General features: G+C 40.3%; 1 protein-coding gene across 2 annotated transcripts in view; it reads left to right on the forward strand.

Moving 5' to 3' along the window:
* Window positions 1-19,415, forward strand: part of KLHL13 (kelch like family member 13) — a gene marked incomplete at its 5' end in the record, with an annotated part of 190,814 nt that overhangs the window by 25,631 nt on the left and 145,768 nt on the right. The window contains one exon of one of the 2 annotated variants that reach the window (XM_081222705.1): window positions 12,694-12,731. The exons of the other annotated variant lie outside the window; for it this stretch is intronic. Of the gene's footprint in view, window positions 1-12,693; window positions 12,732-19,415 lie in introns of those variants that run through there. 2 annotated transcript variants of the gene reach the window in all.

The following is a 19,415-nucleotide window of genomic DNA, read 5'->3' on the forward strand; positions in this document are numbered from 1 at the left end:
CTATTAGTTTCAATTTATTTCTCCAGCTATTTTATTTAAAGCACACCTCTCCAGAAGAAGAAATATCAAAAGAATAAGGTAAATGACAACATCAGCAGTTTAATAGTTATCAAGTAATAGGTGGTGTTTTTAGCAGGTAAATTACTTGTTATTGTCGTCAATTATTTGGAAAAATAATTAAAGAAAATGACAAAAAATAACCATCAGACTATGAATGACTTTGCCTTTGACTCTCATTGCTAGGCTTTGTTTTAAATTACCTCAGTATTAGGAAATAGCTTGGTTTTGATGAGACTTTTAAAAAACTTTGAAATAATTACAGATCTGAAGGAACTTGCAACGATATAGTACAGAGAGGTATCATGTACCCTTCACTCAGTTTTCCCCAGTGTAACTGTAGTACATTATCAAAGCCCAGCAAGTGACATTGGTACAATGTATGCATATAGGTCTACACCATTTATCACATTATAGATTCATGTAACCACCTCTATATCAAGATATAGAACTATTCCATCACCACAAACATAAATTAGACAACTCAAGAGAAGGAAGGAAAGAAAATCTATTGTATTTATCCATACTTTTCTTACCGTATTCTTTTCTTCTTTCTCATGTTACAAGATTCCTTCTTTTATCATTTCCTGTCAGTTTAGAGGCCTTCCTTTTGCCATTCTTTTAGAGTAGGTCTGCTGGCAACCAATTCTTAGTTTTCCTCATCTGAGAATGTCTTGATTTCCCCTTCATTCCTGAAGGATATTTTCACTGGACATAGGATTCTGGGTTGACAGTTCTTTCTTTCAGCACTTGGAAAATCTTGTGTGCCCCTGCCTTATGGCCTAAATGGTTTCTGATGAAAAATCTGCTGTCCTGTGAATTGTTTTCCCCTATAGGTAAGGTGTCATTTCTCTGTCTCTGATTTCTTCCTTTGTCAAAAGTTTGACTATGACGTATGTTAGATTAGATTTCTTCAGATTTATCCTGTTTGGGGTTCACACAGGCTCTTGAAGCCGTAGCTTTATTTCTTTTGCCAAATTTGGGAAGTTCTTGACCATTATTTCTTTGAGTATGTTTTTAGTCACACCCCCTTTTCCTCTCCTCCTGGGACCCTGAGGACATGAATGTGAGGTCTCCTGTTATAGTCCCTCAAGTCCCTGATTGCTCTGTTCATTTTTTGCTTGTTTTTCTTTCCCTGTTGTTCAGGTTGGACATTTTTCTATCTTTGAGTTCACTGATTGTTTCCTCTGTCCCTTCTATTCTGCTGATAAGCCTATCTGTGGAGTGAGTATTTTATTTTGGTTATTGTATTTTTCAGTTTTAAAAGTTCCATTTGGGGCTTCCCTGGTGGCGCAGTGGTTGAGAGTCCACCTGCCAATGCAGGGGACATGGGTTCGTGCCCCGGTCCAGGAAGATCCCACATGCCGTGGAGTGGCTAGGCCTGTGAGCCAAGGCCGCTGAGCCTGCGTGTCCGGAGCCTGTGCTCTGCAATGGGAGAAGCCACAACAGTGAGAGGCCCGCGTACTGCAAAAAAAAAAAAAAAAGTTCTATTTGGTTCTTTATATCTTCTATTTCTTTACTGAGTCTTTTTATTTCTTTGCTGAGGCTGTCTAGTTTTTCATTTGTTTCAAGCATGTTCATAATTGCTCCTTTCAGCATTTTTATGATGCCTGCTTTAAAATCTTTGTCAGCACTTCCCTGGTGGCGCAGTGGTTAAGAATCCGACTGCCAATGCAGGGGACACACGTTCGAACCCTGGTCTGGCAAGATCCCACATGCCATGGAGCAACTAAGGCCATGAGCCACAACTACTGAGCCTGCGCTCTAGAGCCCGTGAGCCACAACTACTGAAGTGCGTGCACCTAGAGCCCATGCTCTTCAAACTAGAGAAGCCACCGCAATGAGAAGCCCGTGCACTGCAACGAAGAGTAGCCCCTGCTTGCCGCAATTAGAGAAAGGCAGCCCACCAAAAATAAGTAAATTAATTAATTCAAAAATAAAATTTAAAAAATCTTTGTCAGATAATTTTAACATCTCTGTCATCTTGATGTTGACCTCTATCAATTCCTTTGTCATGCACCTTGAGCCTTTCTGATTGTTGGTATGACAAGTGATTCTTTTTTGATGGAGACCTGGACATTTTGGGCATTATGTCATGAGATTTTGGATCTTATTGAAACTTTTTATTTTAGCTGGTTTCTTCTGACTCCACTCTGTCAGGGGTTGAGAGGATGCTGCCTCATTACTGCCAGGTGGGTCTAGTTGACCAGGTTCCCCAGTTGATCTCTGTTGACACTTGAGGGGGTGGTTCCTCATTACTGATGGGTGAGGGTGGGAATACTGGTTCCCCACTAGACCTCCAGTGATACCTCCCTGACTGAGAGGGGTAGGAATGCCTTGGTATTGCTCCCTACATGGCTTCCACTGACACCATGAAGGGTGACGGCCATATTACCACTGGGCAATGGTGAAAGTCCTCCTCTGACACCATCCCAGCCAGGAGGGAGAGGTGTGCCTCATTGCAACCAGGTGAGGGTGCAAGTTTAGGCTCCCTTAAGCCTTTGGTGATGTGGGTATAGTCACATTTTTCTCTGTGGTGTTTGGCTGAAGTAGAGTGGTTATTGGCTATAAGTGTTCTGTACTGCTGAGCTGCCCCTTTCCTGGTCCCTTGGCTAGAGAGAGCAGGCCTTTCTTAGGGCTTCTTTATTCTCTGAGCTCATTCTCATTTTGAGGTTGCCAGTTTCTTCAGCTTCATGTCTGGAATATATGAGGTCAAAAGAAAACTCAGGGAACTCACTACTGTGTTGTTCCTTTAGTCTTGAGATCCCTAGCCAGTTTGCCTCTTCTCTCCACCTTTTAGAGCTTTCTTGTATTTGTTTTATATATAATGTCCATATATATAATGTTTTATATATAATGGTTTTTAGCTGTGCTTTGTAGGAGTAATAGGGAAAAGCACATGTACTTTATCGTTCCAGCAGCAGAAGTTTGACTTATTTTTGGCCTTTGTGAATTCTTGTTAGTTATTAAGGTTTAATTACATATCAAAACTTGAAATTGGGGGGCTTCCCTGGTGGCGCAGCAGTTGAGAGTCCGCCTGCCGATGCAGGGCACACGGGTTCGTGCCCCGGTCCAGGAAGATCCCACACGCCGCGGAGTGGCTGGGCCCGTGAGCCATGGCTGCTGAGCCTGCGCGTCCGGAGCCTGTGCTCCACAACGGGAGAGGCCACAACAGTGAGAGGCCCGCGTACCGCAAAAAAAAAAAAAAACAAAAAAAAAACAAAAAAAAAACTTGAAATTGGGGACTTAGCACAACAGAGAATTTGGAGGGCTTTTTATGCCACCTTTGCTACTTTGGTAGTAATATTACATAAAGGTATCTTTATATAGGCAAAATCTCTTTAGTTTGTAAGGCAAAGTGCTAAGTCTAAGAAACATTTACCACACAGACAAAAGTCTGTTATACCTTTAAGAATTAACTTACCTTAAAAAATAAAAACAGTTTGAGAGAAGGGCAATAAAAATGGAGGGATGTATAGATGACATAGATTTCACAGAGAATAAAATCTTGGAGTTAGGATGCAGGACTCAGTGTTATACTGAATTAAGTAATGTGATTATAATGCTTAAGTAGTGATTAAACTTGCATGTTATTACAGCATCAGTTGAGTAGCAAGCACATAGTTCTTGTTAAAATCCTTTGGAGACGTATAATATCGGCACACATTATTGTTTTACATGCCTTAATACCATAAATAGAGATTTGATTGATTCAAAGGCTTTCTGCTTTAACAGTAAATTTCCTCAGTACTTTAGTGTCTTACTGTGATTTTACTTTATCTTTTCTGTTGTATTCCTCTTAAGGGAGCTAGAGAGCATGGCTTGAAAATAATAGCAGGGGCAAAGCTTCCCTTCCTGCTCAGTTGAGGTCCACTGATAAAGGTGTAGAAAGGTCCATTGATGGCCACATAGATAAAATTTAACTTCAGATACTAAAGTATTCAGAGTTGAATGTGACCATATATATCAGCCCTTTCAGTTTGGAGAAGAAACTGAAGCCTAGAGATGTTGAGAGACCCAAGAAAGGTAACAAATTACTTAGAATGAACTGGGGCTTGAACTTGGATTCCCTGATCCTGGGGCCACTGTGTTTTCCATCAGACCTGGAGGCTGCCCTTGGAGAGTCTAGTGGGGGAGATGGCAAGGGCATCTGATGGCAGGTTGAGTTCCCCAGGGTCCGGATTTATGAAAATATGCATCAGTTTAATACGGTCTTGAAATTCATGAGATGGAAGCATAGGTCAAAACTGTTTGGAGAAAATTAGAAGTACAGTTTTATCTAGCCACATCTCTGAGCCGTGTAGCTGATGCGGTCTTGGTGCTCTGGCTGGGTGTCAGGACTGTGCCTCTAAGGTGGGAGAGCTGAGTTCAGGACATTGGTCCGCCAGAGACCTCCCAACTCCACGTAATATCAAATGGCGAAAGCTCTCCCAGAGATCTCCATCTCAAGGCTAAGACCCAGCTCCACTCAATGACCAGCAAGCTACAGTGCTGGACACCCTATGCCAAACAACTAGCAAGACAAGAACACAACCACACCCATGAGCAGAGAGGCTGCCTAAAATCATAAGTCCACCCCAAAACACACCACCAGACGTGGACCTGCCCACCAGAAAGACAAGATCCAGCCTTACCCACCAGAACACAGGCACTAGTTCCCTCCACCAGCAAGCCTACACACCCCACTGAACCAGCCTTAGCCACTGGGGGCAGACACCAAAAACAACGGGAACTACGAACCTGCAGCCTGCAAAGAGGAGACCCCAAACACAGTAAGTTAAGCAAAATGAGAAGACAGAGAAACACACAGCAGTTGAAGGAGCAAGGTAAAAACCCACCAGACCAAACAAATGAAGAGGAAATAGGCAGTCTACCTGAAAAAGAATTCAGAATAATGATACTAAAGATGATCCAAAATCTTGGAAATAGAATGGAGAAAATGCAAGAAACATTTAACAAGGATCTAGAAGAACTAAAGAGCAAACAAACAATGATGAACAACAAAATAAATGAAATTAAAAATTCTCTAGAAGGAATCAATAGCAGAATAACTGAGGCAGAAGAACGGATAAGTGACCTGGAAGATAAAATAGTGGAAATAACTACCACAGAGCAGAATAAAGGAAAAAGAATGAGAAGAATTGAGGACAGTCTCAGAGACCTCTGGGACAACATTAAATGCACCAACATTCAAATTATAGGGGTCCCAGAAGAAGAAGAGAAAAAGAAAGGGACTGAGAAAATATTTAAAGAGCTTATAGTTGAAAACTTCCCTAATATGGGAAAGGAAATAGTCAATCAAGCCCAGGAAGTGCAGAGAGTCCCATCCAGGATAAAACCAAGGAGAAACACGCCAAGACACATACTAATCAAACTATCAAAAATTAAATACAAAGAAAATATATTAAAAGCAGCAAGGGAAAAGCAACAAATAACGTACAAAGAAATCCCCATAAGGTTAACAGCTGATCTTTCAGCAGAAACTCTCCAAGCCAGAAGGGAGTGGCAAGGTATATTTAAAGTGATGAAGGAGAAAAACCTACAACCAAGATTACTCTACCCAGCAAGGATCTCATTCAGACTCGACGGAGAAATTAAAACCTTTACAGACAAGAAAAGCTAAGAGAATTCAGCACCACCAAACCAGCTTTACAACAAATGCTAAAGGAACTTCTCTAGGCAGGAAACACAAGAGAAGGAAAAGACCTACAATAACGAACCCAAAACAATTAAGAAAATGGGAATAGGAACATACATATCGATAATTACCTTAAAAGTAAATGGATTAAATGCTCCCACCAAAAGACATAGACTGGCTGAATGGATACAAAAACAAGACCCATATATATATGCTGTCTGCAAGAGACCCACTTCAGACCTAGGGACGCATACAGACTGAAAGTGAGGGGATGGAAAAAGATATTCCATGCAAATGGAAATCAAAAGAAAGCTGGAGCAACAATTCTCATATCAGAGAAAATAGACTTTAAAATAACGACTGTTATAAGAGACAAAGGAGGACACTACATAATGATCAAGGGATCGATCCAAGAAGAAGATATAACAATTATAAATATTTATGCACCCAACATAGGAGCACCTCAATACATAAGGCAAATACTAATAGCCATAAAAGGGAAAATAGACAGTAACACATTCATAGTAGGGGACTTTAACACCCCACTTTCACCAATGGACAGATCATCCAAAATGAAAATAAATAAGGACACAAGCTTTAAATGATACATTAAACAAGATGGACTTAATTGATATTTATAGGACATTCCATCCAAAAACAACAGAATACACATTTTTCTCAAGTGCTCATGGAACATTCTCCAGGATAGATCATATCTTGGGTCACAAATCAAGCCTTGGTAAATTTAAGAAAATTGAAATTGTATCAAGTATCTTTTCCGACCACAATGCTATGCGACTAGATATCCATTACAGGAAAAAATCTGTAAAAAATATAAACACATGGAGGCTAAACACTACAGTACTTAAGAACCAAGAGGTCACTGAAGAAATCAAAGAGGAAATCAAAAATTACCTAGAAAAAAATGACAATGAAAACACGATGACCCAACACCTATGGGATACAACAAAAGCAGTTCTAAGAGGGAAGTTTATAGCAATACAATCCTGCTTCAAGAAACAAGAAACATCTCAAATAAACAACTTAACCTTACACCTAAAGCAATTAGAGAAAGATGAACAACAACAAAAAAAACCCAAAGTTAACAGAAGGAAAAAAATCATAAATATCAGATCAGAAATAAATGAAAAAGAAATGAAGGAAAGAATAGCAAAGACCAATAAAACTAAAAGCTGGTTCTTTGAGAAGATAAACAAAATTGATAAACTATTACACAGACTCATCAAGAAAAAAAGGGAGAGGACTCAAATTAACAGAATTAGAAATGAAAAAGGAGAAGTAACAACTGATACTGCAGAAATATAAAGGATCATGAGAGATTACTACAAGCAATTATATGCCAATAAAAGGGACAACCTGTAAGAAATGGACAAATTCTTAGAAAAGCACAAACTTGCAAGACTGAACCAGGAAGAAATAGAAAATATGAACAGACCAATCACAAGCACTGAAATTGAGACTGTGATTAAAAATCTTTCAACAAACAAAAGCCCAGGACCAGATGGCTTCACAGGTGAATTCTATCAAACATTTAGAGAAGAGCTAACACCTATCCTTCTCAAACTCTTTCAAAATATAGCAGAGGGAAGAACACTCCCAAACTCATTCTATGAGGCCACCATCACCCTGATATGAAAACCAGACAAAGATGTCACAAAGAAAGGAAACTACAGGCCAATATCACTGATGAACATAGATGCAAAAATCCTCAGCAAAATACTAGCAAACAGAATGCAACAGCATATTAAAAGGATCATACACCATGATCAAGTGGGGTTTATTCCAGGAATGCAAGGATTCTTCATTATACTTAAATCAGTCAATGGGATAAAACATATTAACAAATTGAGGGAGAAAACCATATGATCGTTTCAATAGATGCAGAAAAAGCTTTCGGCAAAATTAAACACCCATTTATGATAAAACACTCCAGAAAGTAGAAATAGTGGGAACTTTCCTCAGCATAATAAAGGCCATATATGACAAACCCATAGCCCACATCGTTCTCAATGGTGAAAAACTGAAACCATTTTCTCTAAGATCAGGAACAAGACAAGGTTGTCCACTCTCACCACTATTATTCAACATAGTTTTGGAAGTTTTAGCCACAGCAATCAGAGAAGAAAAGGAAATAAAAGGAATCCAAATCGGAAAAGAAGAAGTAAAGCTGTCACTGTTTGCAGATGACATGATACTACATATAGAGAATCCTGAAGATGCTACCAGAAAACTACTAGAGCTAATCAATGAATTTGGTAAAGTACCAGGATACAAAATTAATGCACAGACATCTCTTGCCTTCCTATACTCTAATGATTAAAAATGTGAAAGAGAAATTAAGGAAACACACCCATTTACCACTGCAACAAAATGAATAAAATACCTAGGAAAAAACCTACCTAAGGAGTCAAAAGACCTGTATGCAGAAAACTATAAGACACTGATGAAAGTAATTAAAGATGATATAAACAGATGGAAAGATACACCATTTTCTTGGATTGGAAGAATCAACATTGTGGAAATGACTATACTACCCAAAGGAATCTACAGATTCAATGCAATCCCTATGAAACTACCAATGGCATTTTTCACAGAATTAGAACAAAAAATTTCACCATTTGTATGGAAACACAAAAGACCCCGAATAACCAAAGCAACCTTGAGAAAGAAAAATGGAGCTGGAGGAATCAGGCTCCCAGACTTCAGACTATACTACCAAGCTACAGTCATCAAGGCAGTATGGTTCTGGCACAAAAACCAAAGTATAGATCAATGGAACAGGGTAGAAAGCCCAGAGATAAACCCACGCACATATGGTCACCTTATTTTTGACAAAGGAGGTAAGAATATACAGTGGAGAAAAGACAGCCTCTTCAGTAAGTAGTGCTGGGAAAACTGGACAGCTACATATAAAAGAATGAAATTAGAACACTCCCTAAAACCATACACAAAAATGAACTCAAAATGGATTAAAGATCTAAATGTAAGGCCAGACAATATAAAACTCTTAGAGGAAAACATAGGCAGAACACTGTATGACATAAATCACAGCAAGATTCTTTTTGACCCACCTCCTAGAGAAATGGAAATAAAAACAAAAATAAACACATGGGACCTAATGAAACTTAGAAGCTTTTGCACAGCAAAGGAAACCATAAACAAGATGAAAAGACAACCCTTAGAATGGGTGAAAATATTTGCACATGAAGCAAAGGATTAATCTCCAAAATTTACAAGCAGCTCATTTAGCTCAATATCAAAAAAACAAACAACCCAATCCCAGAATGGGCAGAAGTCATAAATAGACATTTCTCCAAAGAACATATTCAGATTGCCAACAAACACATGGAAGAATGCTCAACATCACTAATCATTAGAGAAATGCAAATCAAAACTACAATGAGGTATCACCTCACATCAGGCAGAATGTCCATCATCAAAAAATCTACAAACAGTAAATGCTGGAGAGGGTGTGGAGAAAAGGGAACCCTCTTGCACTGTTGGTGGGAATGTAAATTGATACAGCCACTATGGAGAACAATATGGACGTTCCTAAAAAAACTAAAAGTAGAACTACCATTTGACCCAGCAATCCCACTACTGGGCATATACCCTGAGAACACCATAATTCAAAAAGAGTCATGGACCACAATGTTCATTGCAGCTCTATTTACAATAGCTAGGACATGGAAGCAACCTAAGTGTCCAAGGACAGATGAATGGATAAAGAAGATGTGGTACATGTATACAATGGAATAGTACTCAGCCATAAAAAGAAACGAAATTGAGTTATTTGTAGTGAGGTGGATGGTTCTAGAGACTGTCATATAGAGTGAAGCAAGTCAGAAAGAGAAGAATAAATACTGTATGCTAACACATATATATGGAATCTTAAAAAAAAAGGTTCTGAAGAACCTAGGAGCAGGACAGAAATAAAGACACAGGTGTAAAGAATGGACTTGAGGACACGGGGAGGAGGACGGGTAAGCTGGGACGAAGTGAGAGAGTGGCATGGACTTATATATACTACCAAATGTAAAATAGCTAGTGGGAAGCAGCTGCATAGCACAGGGAGATCAGCTCGGTGCTTTGTGTCCACCTACAGGGGTGGGATAGGGAGGGTGGGAGGGAGACGCAAGAGGGATGAGATTTAGGGATATACGTATATGTATAGCTGATTCACTTTGTTATAAGGCAGAAACTAACACACCATTGTAAAGCAATTATACTCCAATAAACATGTTAAAAAAAAGTGTGTAGGGCCTCCCTGGTGGCGCAGTGGTTGAGAGTCCGCCTGCCGATGCAGGGGATACGGGTTCGTGCCCCGGTCCAGGAGGATCCCATATGCCGCGGAGCGGCTGGGCCCGTGAGCCATGGCCGCTGAGCCTGCGCATCCGGAGCGTGTACTCCGCAGCGGGAGAGGCCACAACAGTGAGAGGCCCACATACCGCAAAAAAAAAAAAAAAAGTATGTGTAATTTTTCATTTTAATTTATATATTGCTTCATTGCCCCCAAAGAGATTTCATCAGTTTATGATTTCATCAGTATCTGTTTCTTCATAACCTTTCTTGTTATCTTTTTAATCTCTGCAACATTTGTAATGTTCGGTTTTATTCCTAACACGTTCATGTTATCTCAGTCTTTTTGCCAGATGTTTGTCAGTATTATTTTTTATATTTATTTATTTATTTATTTATTTATTTTTGTGGTACACTGGCCTCTCAGTGTTGTGGCCTCTCCCATTGCGGAGCACAGGCTCCGGCCGCACAGGCTTCGCGGCCATGGCTCACGGGCCCAGCCGCTCCGCGGCATGTGGGATCTTCCTGGACCGGGGCATGAACCCGTGTCCCCTGCATCGGCAGGCAGACTCTCAACCACTGCGCCACCAGGGAAGCCCTGTCACTATTATTTGGCTAAAAAACCCACAACCCAACAAATCAGCTTTCAATTTTCTTGATCTTCTGTTGTTTTTTGTTCCTTTGACCGTATATGTTGTTTAGAAGTTTTTCTTAATATTCAAACATATTTTTGGTTATCAGTTATTACTGATTTTTAGCATAATTGCATATTGATTAGAGAATATACTCTGATTTCAGTTCTTTGAATATTTGTTGAGACTTACTTTGTATCCCAGTACGTGGTCTAGCTTTACAAATGTTGTGTCTGTGATTGTGAAAAGGTGTTCTCGTCATTTGCTGAAATAATGTTCTATGTATGCCCAATAGATTAAACTTGATAATATTATTCAAATTATGTATAACCTTACTAGGTTATTTTTGTCTGCTTGTTCTGTCAGTTACTGAGAGAGATGGTTTAAAATATTCCATAGTAATAGGTGAATTTTTCAGTTTCCTACTGCTATTCAGTTAGTTTTGCTTTATATATTTTCAGGCTATGTATTAAGTGCATAAAAGTTTAGGATTGTTTTACCTTCCTGGTGAATTGAAACTTTTATCATGATGTGGTCAGAAGGAGAAGAAGTCTCTATTTACTCTGCTTCTTCTTTCTCTTTTTTCCCGCAATAGCATCCTCCCTTCACACACCTGGCTGTGGAAATGACAGTAGATTGAGTGGAAGTTCAACGCCATCTGTTGAGGGTAGCAACCACAGTATTTGCAATTCCCCAAATGCCTCTAACCATAAGAAAGTCTTAAAAGAATGGAGGAAGTAATTCTGAAAGTTGGGGGAAGGGGTGTTTGGAAAACAATGGTCATGGCTTCCTAACTAACAATATTAAGTTGGCGGCTCAGACAGTGTATCCACCTTCCTTATATAATTTTTACTCCCTTCTACCAGCCATCACTGCCTGTTCCTCATCCTTGCTGATAATTTTCATATTTGCCTGTTTCTGTGCCACCCCATTGTGTATCTGTCAGGGAGATCACTGTAGATCAAATCATATAGTTTCAAAGTCACAAGGGAACTTACAAGATGTTTTAGGTTGTCCCTTCCCACCCTCAGTACACTTTATAGATAAGGAAATGGAGTTCCTGATAGGTGAAGTAACTTTTTCAGCATTATACCTTTTAGCAGAGTGAAGATTAGAAACAAAGCCACTTTTCTGGCCTCCTGGTCCTGTATTTCCTGATTTTTTCCACTTGAGGTTCTTATTAAAGTCACAGACCTGGTAATCTGCTGAATTACTGAAATGTTCTACCTATATAAACTGATACAAGCTGTTTCTTCTTTGGAGTGTCTTTGATGCAAAAGGACACTATGACCTTAGCTGAAATGTTGGTTCTACCTAAAGGTTTGTTTGTGGAGTGAAACCTCAACCATAAATCTGTCAGCTCTTTTCAGTTTAGCCACCCTTGTAGGTTGAGAAAAAACTGGTTCTCAAAGGATCCAGAAAGAACCTCTTCAAATGCATATTTATGAGTCTGACCTGGCAGCAGGTGTTCATACGTATTTCACCTAGTGAAATAAATTTGCTGGCATCGTTCTGCTGTAACAGTTCCACTGTATTGTTCTTAATAAACTGCTTTTTCTTCACTTATCATGCAGACTGCCAGGATATTTTCCATGGATGTTCTACTCCTTTGGATTATGCTAGTGCTTGGTATATGAACTCATTGGGGCTGATGGCCTTACCATTATGGTAAGTGTACTTCAAGCAGGCCATTGAATTTACGACCATGGCAAACATTTTCCACTGGTGATTTTTTAAGAACTTCTCATCAGTTTGTAAACTCCATGTAAAAACTTTGTGCCCATAATTATTATATATGTATGAAGACTGGGTTCTAGTAAATTCTTTTTTATTCACCCCATTGCCTCCGCCAACTCTCAGCATAAAAGTTTGGTAAGATATACTTGGGTTTGTGTGGCTGGTTCTCTTTCTTTTCTTTCTGCTCCCCTGCCCTACCACGTATACTTTTAATTTTCTCTATCTAGGCTTCCGCTTCCCTTCTAGCCTCTCCATGTATTGAGAGTTACTGATGGAATGCACTACACATACGAACAGTATGGGAGAAGATAATGCTTTGAGGAGTACTGGTCCCTCCCGTTGGATTGGTGAGCTGTTTAGATGGTGTACGTAGTTTATTGTTTCAGTGTCTCAGATCCTTGCCTTTCTCCCAAGCACAGTACACTCTAGTTGATGTGCTTGTGTCCTTAAAGCTTCTCAGAGGCGATAAAGACTGATTTTAGACTTTATTAGACAATGTGTAGGAGTTAACTAGGCAAAGTGGGGGAAGGAGGGGTCATTCTGGGCTGAGGGAGCCATATAAGGGAGATAAAACATAAACTAGGGCAAGGAACTCAGTTTGTGTGCTGGGAGTGAAGAGTGATGAGAATTCGCAAGTGACCATGTCCTCACTGAAAGGCTTATACATAACTCCAAAGAGTTTAGATTTTGTACTTGAAGACAGTGGAAAGCCACTGCAGTATTGTTTAGCAGAAAAAATGCCTTCAGAATGGCCTTTTAGCAATATTACTGAGGCTACCATTTGTGGAAAGAATTGAAGGAAGGAAAGTCCAGAGATTAGATTAGTTAGAAAGCTGATACTATAATCTAAGCTATAGATAAGTGTCAAATCTGATGTCTAATAGAATAAAGATGGAGGAGGAGGGATGGATTTAAAAGCCAGCTGAAGGGGCTTCCCTGGTGGCGCAGTGGTTGAGAGTCCGCCTGCTGATGCAGGGGACACAGGTTCGTGCCCCAGTCCGGGAGGATCCCACATGCCGCGGAGTAGCTAGGCCCGTGAGCCATGGCCGCTGAGCCTGCGCGTCCGGAGCCTGTGCTCCGCAACGGGAGAGGCCACAACAGTGAGAGGCCCGCATACCGCAAAAAAAAAAAAAAAAAAGAATGGGGCTTCCCTGGTGGCGCAGTGGTCGAGAGTCTGCCTGCCGATGCAGGGGACACAGGTTCGTTCCCCGGTCCGGGAAGATCCCACATGCTGCGGAGCGGCTGGACCCGTGAGCCGTGGCCGCTGAGCCTGCGCGTCTGGAGCCTGTTTTCCGCAGCGGGAGAGGCCACAGCAGTGAGAGGCCGGAGTACCGCAAAAAAAAAAAAAAAAAAGCCAGCTGAAGGCTTCACAACTTGAATGCATGAAGGAGTGCGAAAGTGGGAAGGAATAAAGGCTGCAGCCCAGATTTCTGGCTTGTACTTGCTTGGCAGAAGATATGCCATCCCTAGTGCCAGAGAATACAGTGGGGGGGCGCGGATCAAATCATGTCGATAGGATGAGGAGTTAAATCCTAAACATGTTAAAATCAAGGCACTTTTGTGCCATCCAAGTTACCTAGTAGACAGTTGGATATGTGGCTCTGGCTCTCAGAAGAGGTCTTGGATTAAAAAAAATACAATAATTTTACATTATGTGTTTTATACCATAATAAAAAATAATTTAAAAATAAAACCAATGTTTAAAAAAACTTATTTTAGAAGTTTTCAGCAAACAGGTGCTTCTTGAAGCCAAGGGGATGTGTGAGATTGATTGCCTAAGGAGGGTATATAAAGGGAGAAGGGCAGAAATATGAGACCAGATTAACGGAACCACCAACATTGTAGATAGAACTGGGCAGAGGAAGTGGAGATCTAAAATAGTGGCGTGAGGAAAACCAGAAGGTGAAGAGTGAGTGGATTTTGGAAGAAAGAGTTGTTTAGAGTGGTCTTCAGCGTCAAGCTGCAGGGATGCCAGGTCAAAAAGGAGTGAACATGCTCACTGACTTGAATGTACCTACTAGAACTTCTTAGTGACCTTGGTTGATGAGAGCAGTTTCATGCACTGCACTATTTTTTTTTTTTTATGGCTGTGTTGGGTCTTCGTTTCTGTGCGAGGGCTTTCTTCAGTTGCTGCGAGCGGGGGCCACTCTTCATCGCGGTGCACATGCCTCTCACTATCGCGGCCTCTCCCGTTGTGGAGCACTGGCTCCAGACGCGCAGGCTCAGTAGTTGTGGCTCACGGGCTTAGTTGCTCCGCGGCATGTGGGATCTTCCCAGACCAGGGCTCGAACCCCTGCCCCCTGCATTGGCAGGCAGATTCCCAACCACTGTGCCACCAGGGAAGCCCCACTGCACTATTTTGAAATGATGCTTTTGCCAGTCTTCTCCACTGGAGACATCTTTGCATTGTCCACAGTACCTCACATGTAGTAAGCACTCAATGAATATATGTTGAATTAATAAATTTGAATGTGATCTTCCTTACTATTAGGAGAAATACTAACTGAAGACTGGACGTGCTTTGCTAAAAGTTCAGAGTTTGGTGGAGAGAGTAAGAGTCTGCTAGGTGCTGCCTCTGTGTCATAAGATATTTGTGGAAAAAGGCATAAAACTTCTTAGTTGAAATAGTTGACAGTTTCTAATTTTCTGTTTTATTGGAGCATTAGAATATTTTAGCATTTAAGATTATTAATACAGTTCATTTTGTAACAGTTTTTCTCTCTTCTGTTTCTTCTTGATATGTGGAAACCTCAGTTTCAGTTGAGGTCACTCAACTCACTTATTTAGAAAGAGCAGCATAGGAAGAGAATGTTGTGGTGTGTTCTAGGAGTAAGGTTATTTTGAAACGAACTCTTCTGTATTTGTTTTTTTTTAATGTGCTGCAATGTAGCAAAATTAACATATATTGCGATCTAAGTTGTTACATACAATTTGGGTTTATCAGCAACCTTTAAAAGAGCTTTTGAACATTTTTATCATTGGATAATTTGTTTGGTTTATATGGTGTCACTTGGGCTTCTGGAACGTTATCATTTAGTTAGAACTTAGCTTGAGCTTGTATAGCTTGCCTTAGATAAAACTTTCTTTTTAAAGTACGTGGCTCATACTATAGTGGTAGCACTGGGGAGAAGGGCTGGCAGGAGAGAGGTATGGAGTAGTGTGTAGAGAAAAGGAGATGCTATGGTTAATTTTATGTGTCAGTTTGGCCGTTTGGTCAAACATTATATTCTAGGTGTTTCTTTGGAGGTATTATTTAGACGAGATTAACATGTAAATCAGTAGACTCTGAATAAAGCGGATTACATGTGGGTGGCTCTTATCAAACCATTTGAAGGTCTTAATAGAAAAAGATTGATCTACCCCTAAAACCAACAAGGACCTACTGTATAGCACAGGGAACTCTGCTCTATGTCATGTGCCAGCCTGGATGGGAGGGGAGTTTGGGGGGAAGAATGGATACATGTATCTGTATGGCTGAGTCCCTTTGCTGTGCACCTGAAACTATCACAACATTGTTAATTGGCTATATGCCAATATAAAATAAAAAGTTAAAAAAGAAAAAAAAAAGATTGTTCTACTCCTAAGAAAGGAGAATTCTGCTCCCCACCCCCCCCCCGAGACTACCTTCCAGCCCAAGCTTCAATATCATCTCTTCTCTGGGTCTCCAGCCTGCCAGCCTTCACAATTGTGAGCCAGTTCCTTAAAATGTGTATGTGTGTGTGTGTGTGTGTATGTGTGTGTATTAAAAAATAATAAAATATATTTAAAAAGTATAGATATGTTATATATTTATATATAATATGAAATGTATATTTTATAATATATAGCATATCTTTATAATGTATAGATATATAACATACTATTTTACTTCTCTCTATATTATACTATGTATTTTATATATACTATATCTTATAAAGGTATATGTATCAATATACCTATAGATATATATATATATTATTGCTTCTTTTCTCTGGAGACCTCCGACTAATACAGGAAAAAATATTTGTGCTGGGGCTTCCCTGGTGGCACAGTGGTTGAGAGTCCGCCTGCCGATGCAGGGGACACAGGTTCGTGCCCCGGTCTGGGAAGATCCCACACGCCGCGGAGCAGCTGTGCCCGTGAGCCATGGCCGCTGAGCCTGCGCGTCCGGAGCCTGTGCTTCGCAGCGGGAGAGGCCACAACAGTGAGAGGCCCATGTAACGCAAAAAAAAAAAAAATGTGCTCTATTATTTTGAGTATTTTGCTTTTCAGGTCTACCTCTGTGTTTCCTTTTTATCTGGCGCTTTTTGGAATCATGTGACACACTCGTACACAGATGCAGTTCCGCAAAAGTGCTGAGAGCTTACTGTGTGTACGGTTGTCCCTCAGATCTGCAAGGGATTGGTTCCAGGGCCCCCCACAGATACCCAAATCCTTGGATGCTCAAGCCCCTTATACAAAATGGCCTAGTGCAGTGAATACAGTCTCTCCTCTGTTTCCGTGGGGTTCACATCAGAGGATACCAAGGGCCAACTGAAGAACAAGGTAAACTGCTAGCTATTGTGGCAGCTCCCAGATGAACAAGGCTACGCCTTTGCTCTTGAGGTGTTTAAGACTGGAAATGCTCAGACATCTATGAGATAAGGCAGATTGAGAGCAATTCTGTAAGAGAAAGCTAAGCAGCATGCAGTGGAAATCAGCAGGGAGTGATGACTTATGCTTGGGCAATTGGGGAAGTTTGGGGCTGGTCCTTAAGGATGGGTGGGGCTTAAATTTCTGCCTTGTGGTGGAGGAAGTGGCATATTAATCAAAGCATATCCCAGAAAGAGGGGTTGCGAGGAACAAAGGCCCAGTACTAAGGAAGAAGGGGCCGCACTGGGAATAGTAGAAAAAGGTTACTGTTATTTTGTGAGGCACACTCTCTACGGAGACATCTTCAGAATCAAATGGACCTTAGAAAAGAGACAGCCTGTTTCCTCTCAGCAGCTGTGGGTTGGAATGAATGTGAATGTGTGCAAATGCTTGTATACACCTCTCCGTTTCCGTTTCCTTCCTCCAGAGGTGCTTCTGCTTGGGGACACCACAGCCTTATCGTTGAATCTGGTCTGTTGTACTATCTGGGACTGACTTAATTTTACCTTTGGGTTAAGTGTCACTCGGGGGAAGGAAAGAAAATGTAGTTTGGGGTTTGACAATCTCTACTTCTTAATTGTGCTCAGGGCTTATCTCATGGTGGTCATTAGGGTTTGCAGCTTCCTGTGAACGTGGCTGCTGGAATGCTGTGAGGGTATTTTTTCTTTGCTCGTGAGGTATTTTGTAATAACTCAAGTGAGATGACATTTGTGAAAATGCTTTATTAACTCTAAAGTACTGAATGGATAGATGCAGGCATTATCAAAAGGTGGTGGTTGTTTTTTCTAGAAACAGTGAATGCTGTTACTGTCATATTTAAGTTTTTGAGTGAGGGCCTTACTCTAACTTTCTGCAATGGAATATTGGTATAATAGCTTTTTTTTTTTTTTTTTTTTGTGGTACGCGGGCCTCTCACTGTTGTGGCCTCTCCCGTTGCGGAGCACAGGCTCCGGACGCGCAGGCTCAGCAGCCATGGCTCACGGGCCCAGCCGCTCTGTGGCATGTGGGATCTTCTCGGACCGCATGAACCCGCGTCCCTTGTGTCAGCAGGCGGACTCTCAACCACTGCACCACCAGGGAAGCCCTATAATAGCTTTTATAACAGGTTTTGTTCACCTTTTCCAGAATGTCATAGAAATGTAATCAGACACTATTTAGTCTTATGAGTCTGGCTCTTTTACTTAGATAGCATAATACCTTTGAGATTCATCCAAATTGTTGCATGTATCAATAATATTTTCCTTTTTATTGCTGAGTAATATTTTTTGGTGTGAATGTACCGCCATTTGTTTGTTGAAGAACACTTGGGCTGTTTTCAGTTTGGGGTGACTATAAATAAAGCTGCCAAAAATATTTGTTTACAGATTTTTGCTTGAAGATAAGTTTTCATTTCTTAGGGTAAATATCTTGGGGTAGGATTGGTGGATCATATGGTAAGTGTATGTTTAACTTTTTATAAGAAAATGCGAAGCTGTTTTCCAGGGTGGGTACCATTTTCTATTTCTACCCGCAATTTATGAGAATTTCAGTTGCTCAGCATCTTTGCCAGCATCCTGGTGTTGTCTTTTTTTTTTTTTTAATTTTAGCCATTCTAGTAGGTATGTGTTGGTATCTCATTGTGCTTATTTTTTTAAGTGAATGAGTCTTACTGTATGTAAATTATTCCCTGCTAGCACCTTGGTGTTAGTTTTTTTTTAATGTTATCTCATTATATTTTTTAATGAATTAATTTTTAATATGTAAATCATACCCAAATAATTGATCATTTTTAAAAAGTGCCAGTAACAAAGTAGGAGAAAACGATAGTTACATATAAAAGTGACTAAGGATGCGTATCTAAAGTAGAAAAATAATTCATAAATTTAAAAAGAAAAGCCCGAATCAACTATACTTCAATAAAATACATTTTTAAGAAAAGAAAGCAAAACACAAACAGGGCAAGTGATTGAAATGGTAAATTCACAGAAAAAGACATGTGAATAACTAGTAAGTATAAGACTCAGCCTCACTAGTGAAATATCAGGAAATTCAATGAGGCTTTTTAAAAAAATGTACATCAGATAAGTCCAGGGGGGTGGGCAGGTAATTAAACTCAATCTTCCTGGGAGTGTCAGTTAGTATGGCCTTTGGAACAGTTTCTATTATCTATAAAAACAATACAAATACCCTTCACTGCAGTGATTCTGCTTTGAAGAGTGGATCCAATAGAAAGTCTTTCACATGTGTGCACAGGTGTATGTCTCAACTGAAGAAAAATGCACAACCTAAAGTTAAATTTTCTTTGGGGACCTTACTGAGGACTGTGGTCTGGGACAGCCTCTCAGATAGCTCTGAGGAACTGCTCTGAAGAGGTAGGGGAGTAGCCAGGATATATATGAATTTTAGGGGTTGGGGAATACATGTAGTCAATCTTGGTAAAA

Source organism: Mesoplodon bidens (genome assembly GCF_964165515.1).
Source record: "Mesoplodon bidens genome assembly, chromosome: X".
Classification (NCBI taxonomy): Eukaryota; Metazoa; Chordata; class Mammalia; order Artiodactyla; family Ziphiidae; genus Mesoplodon; species Mesoplodon bidens.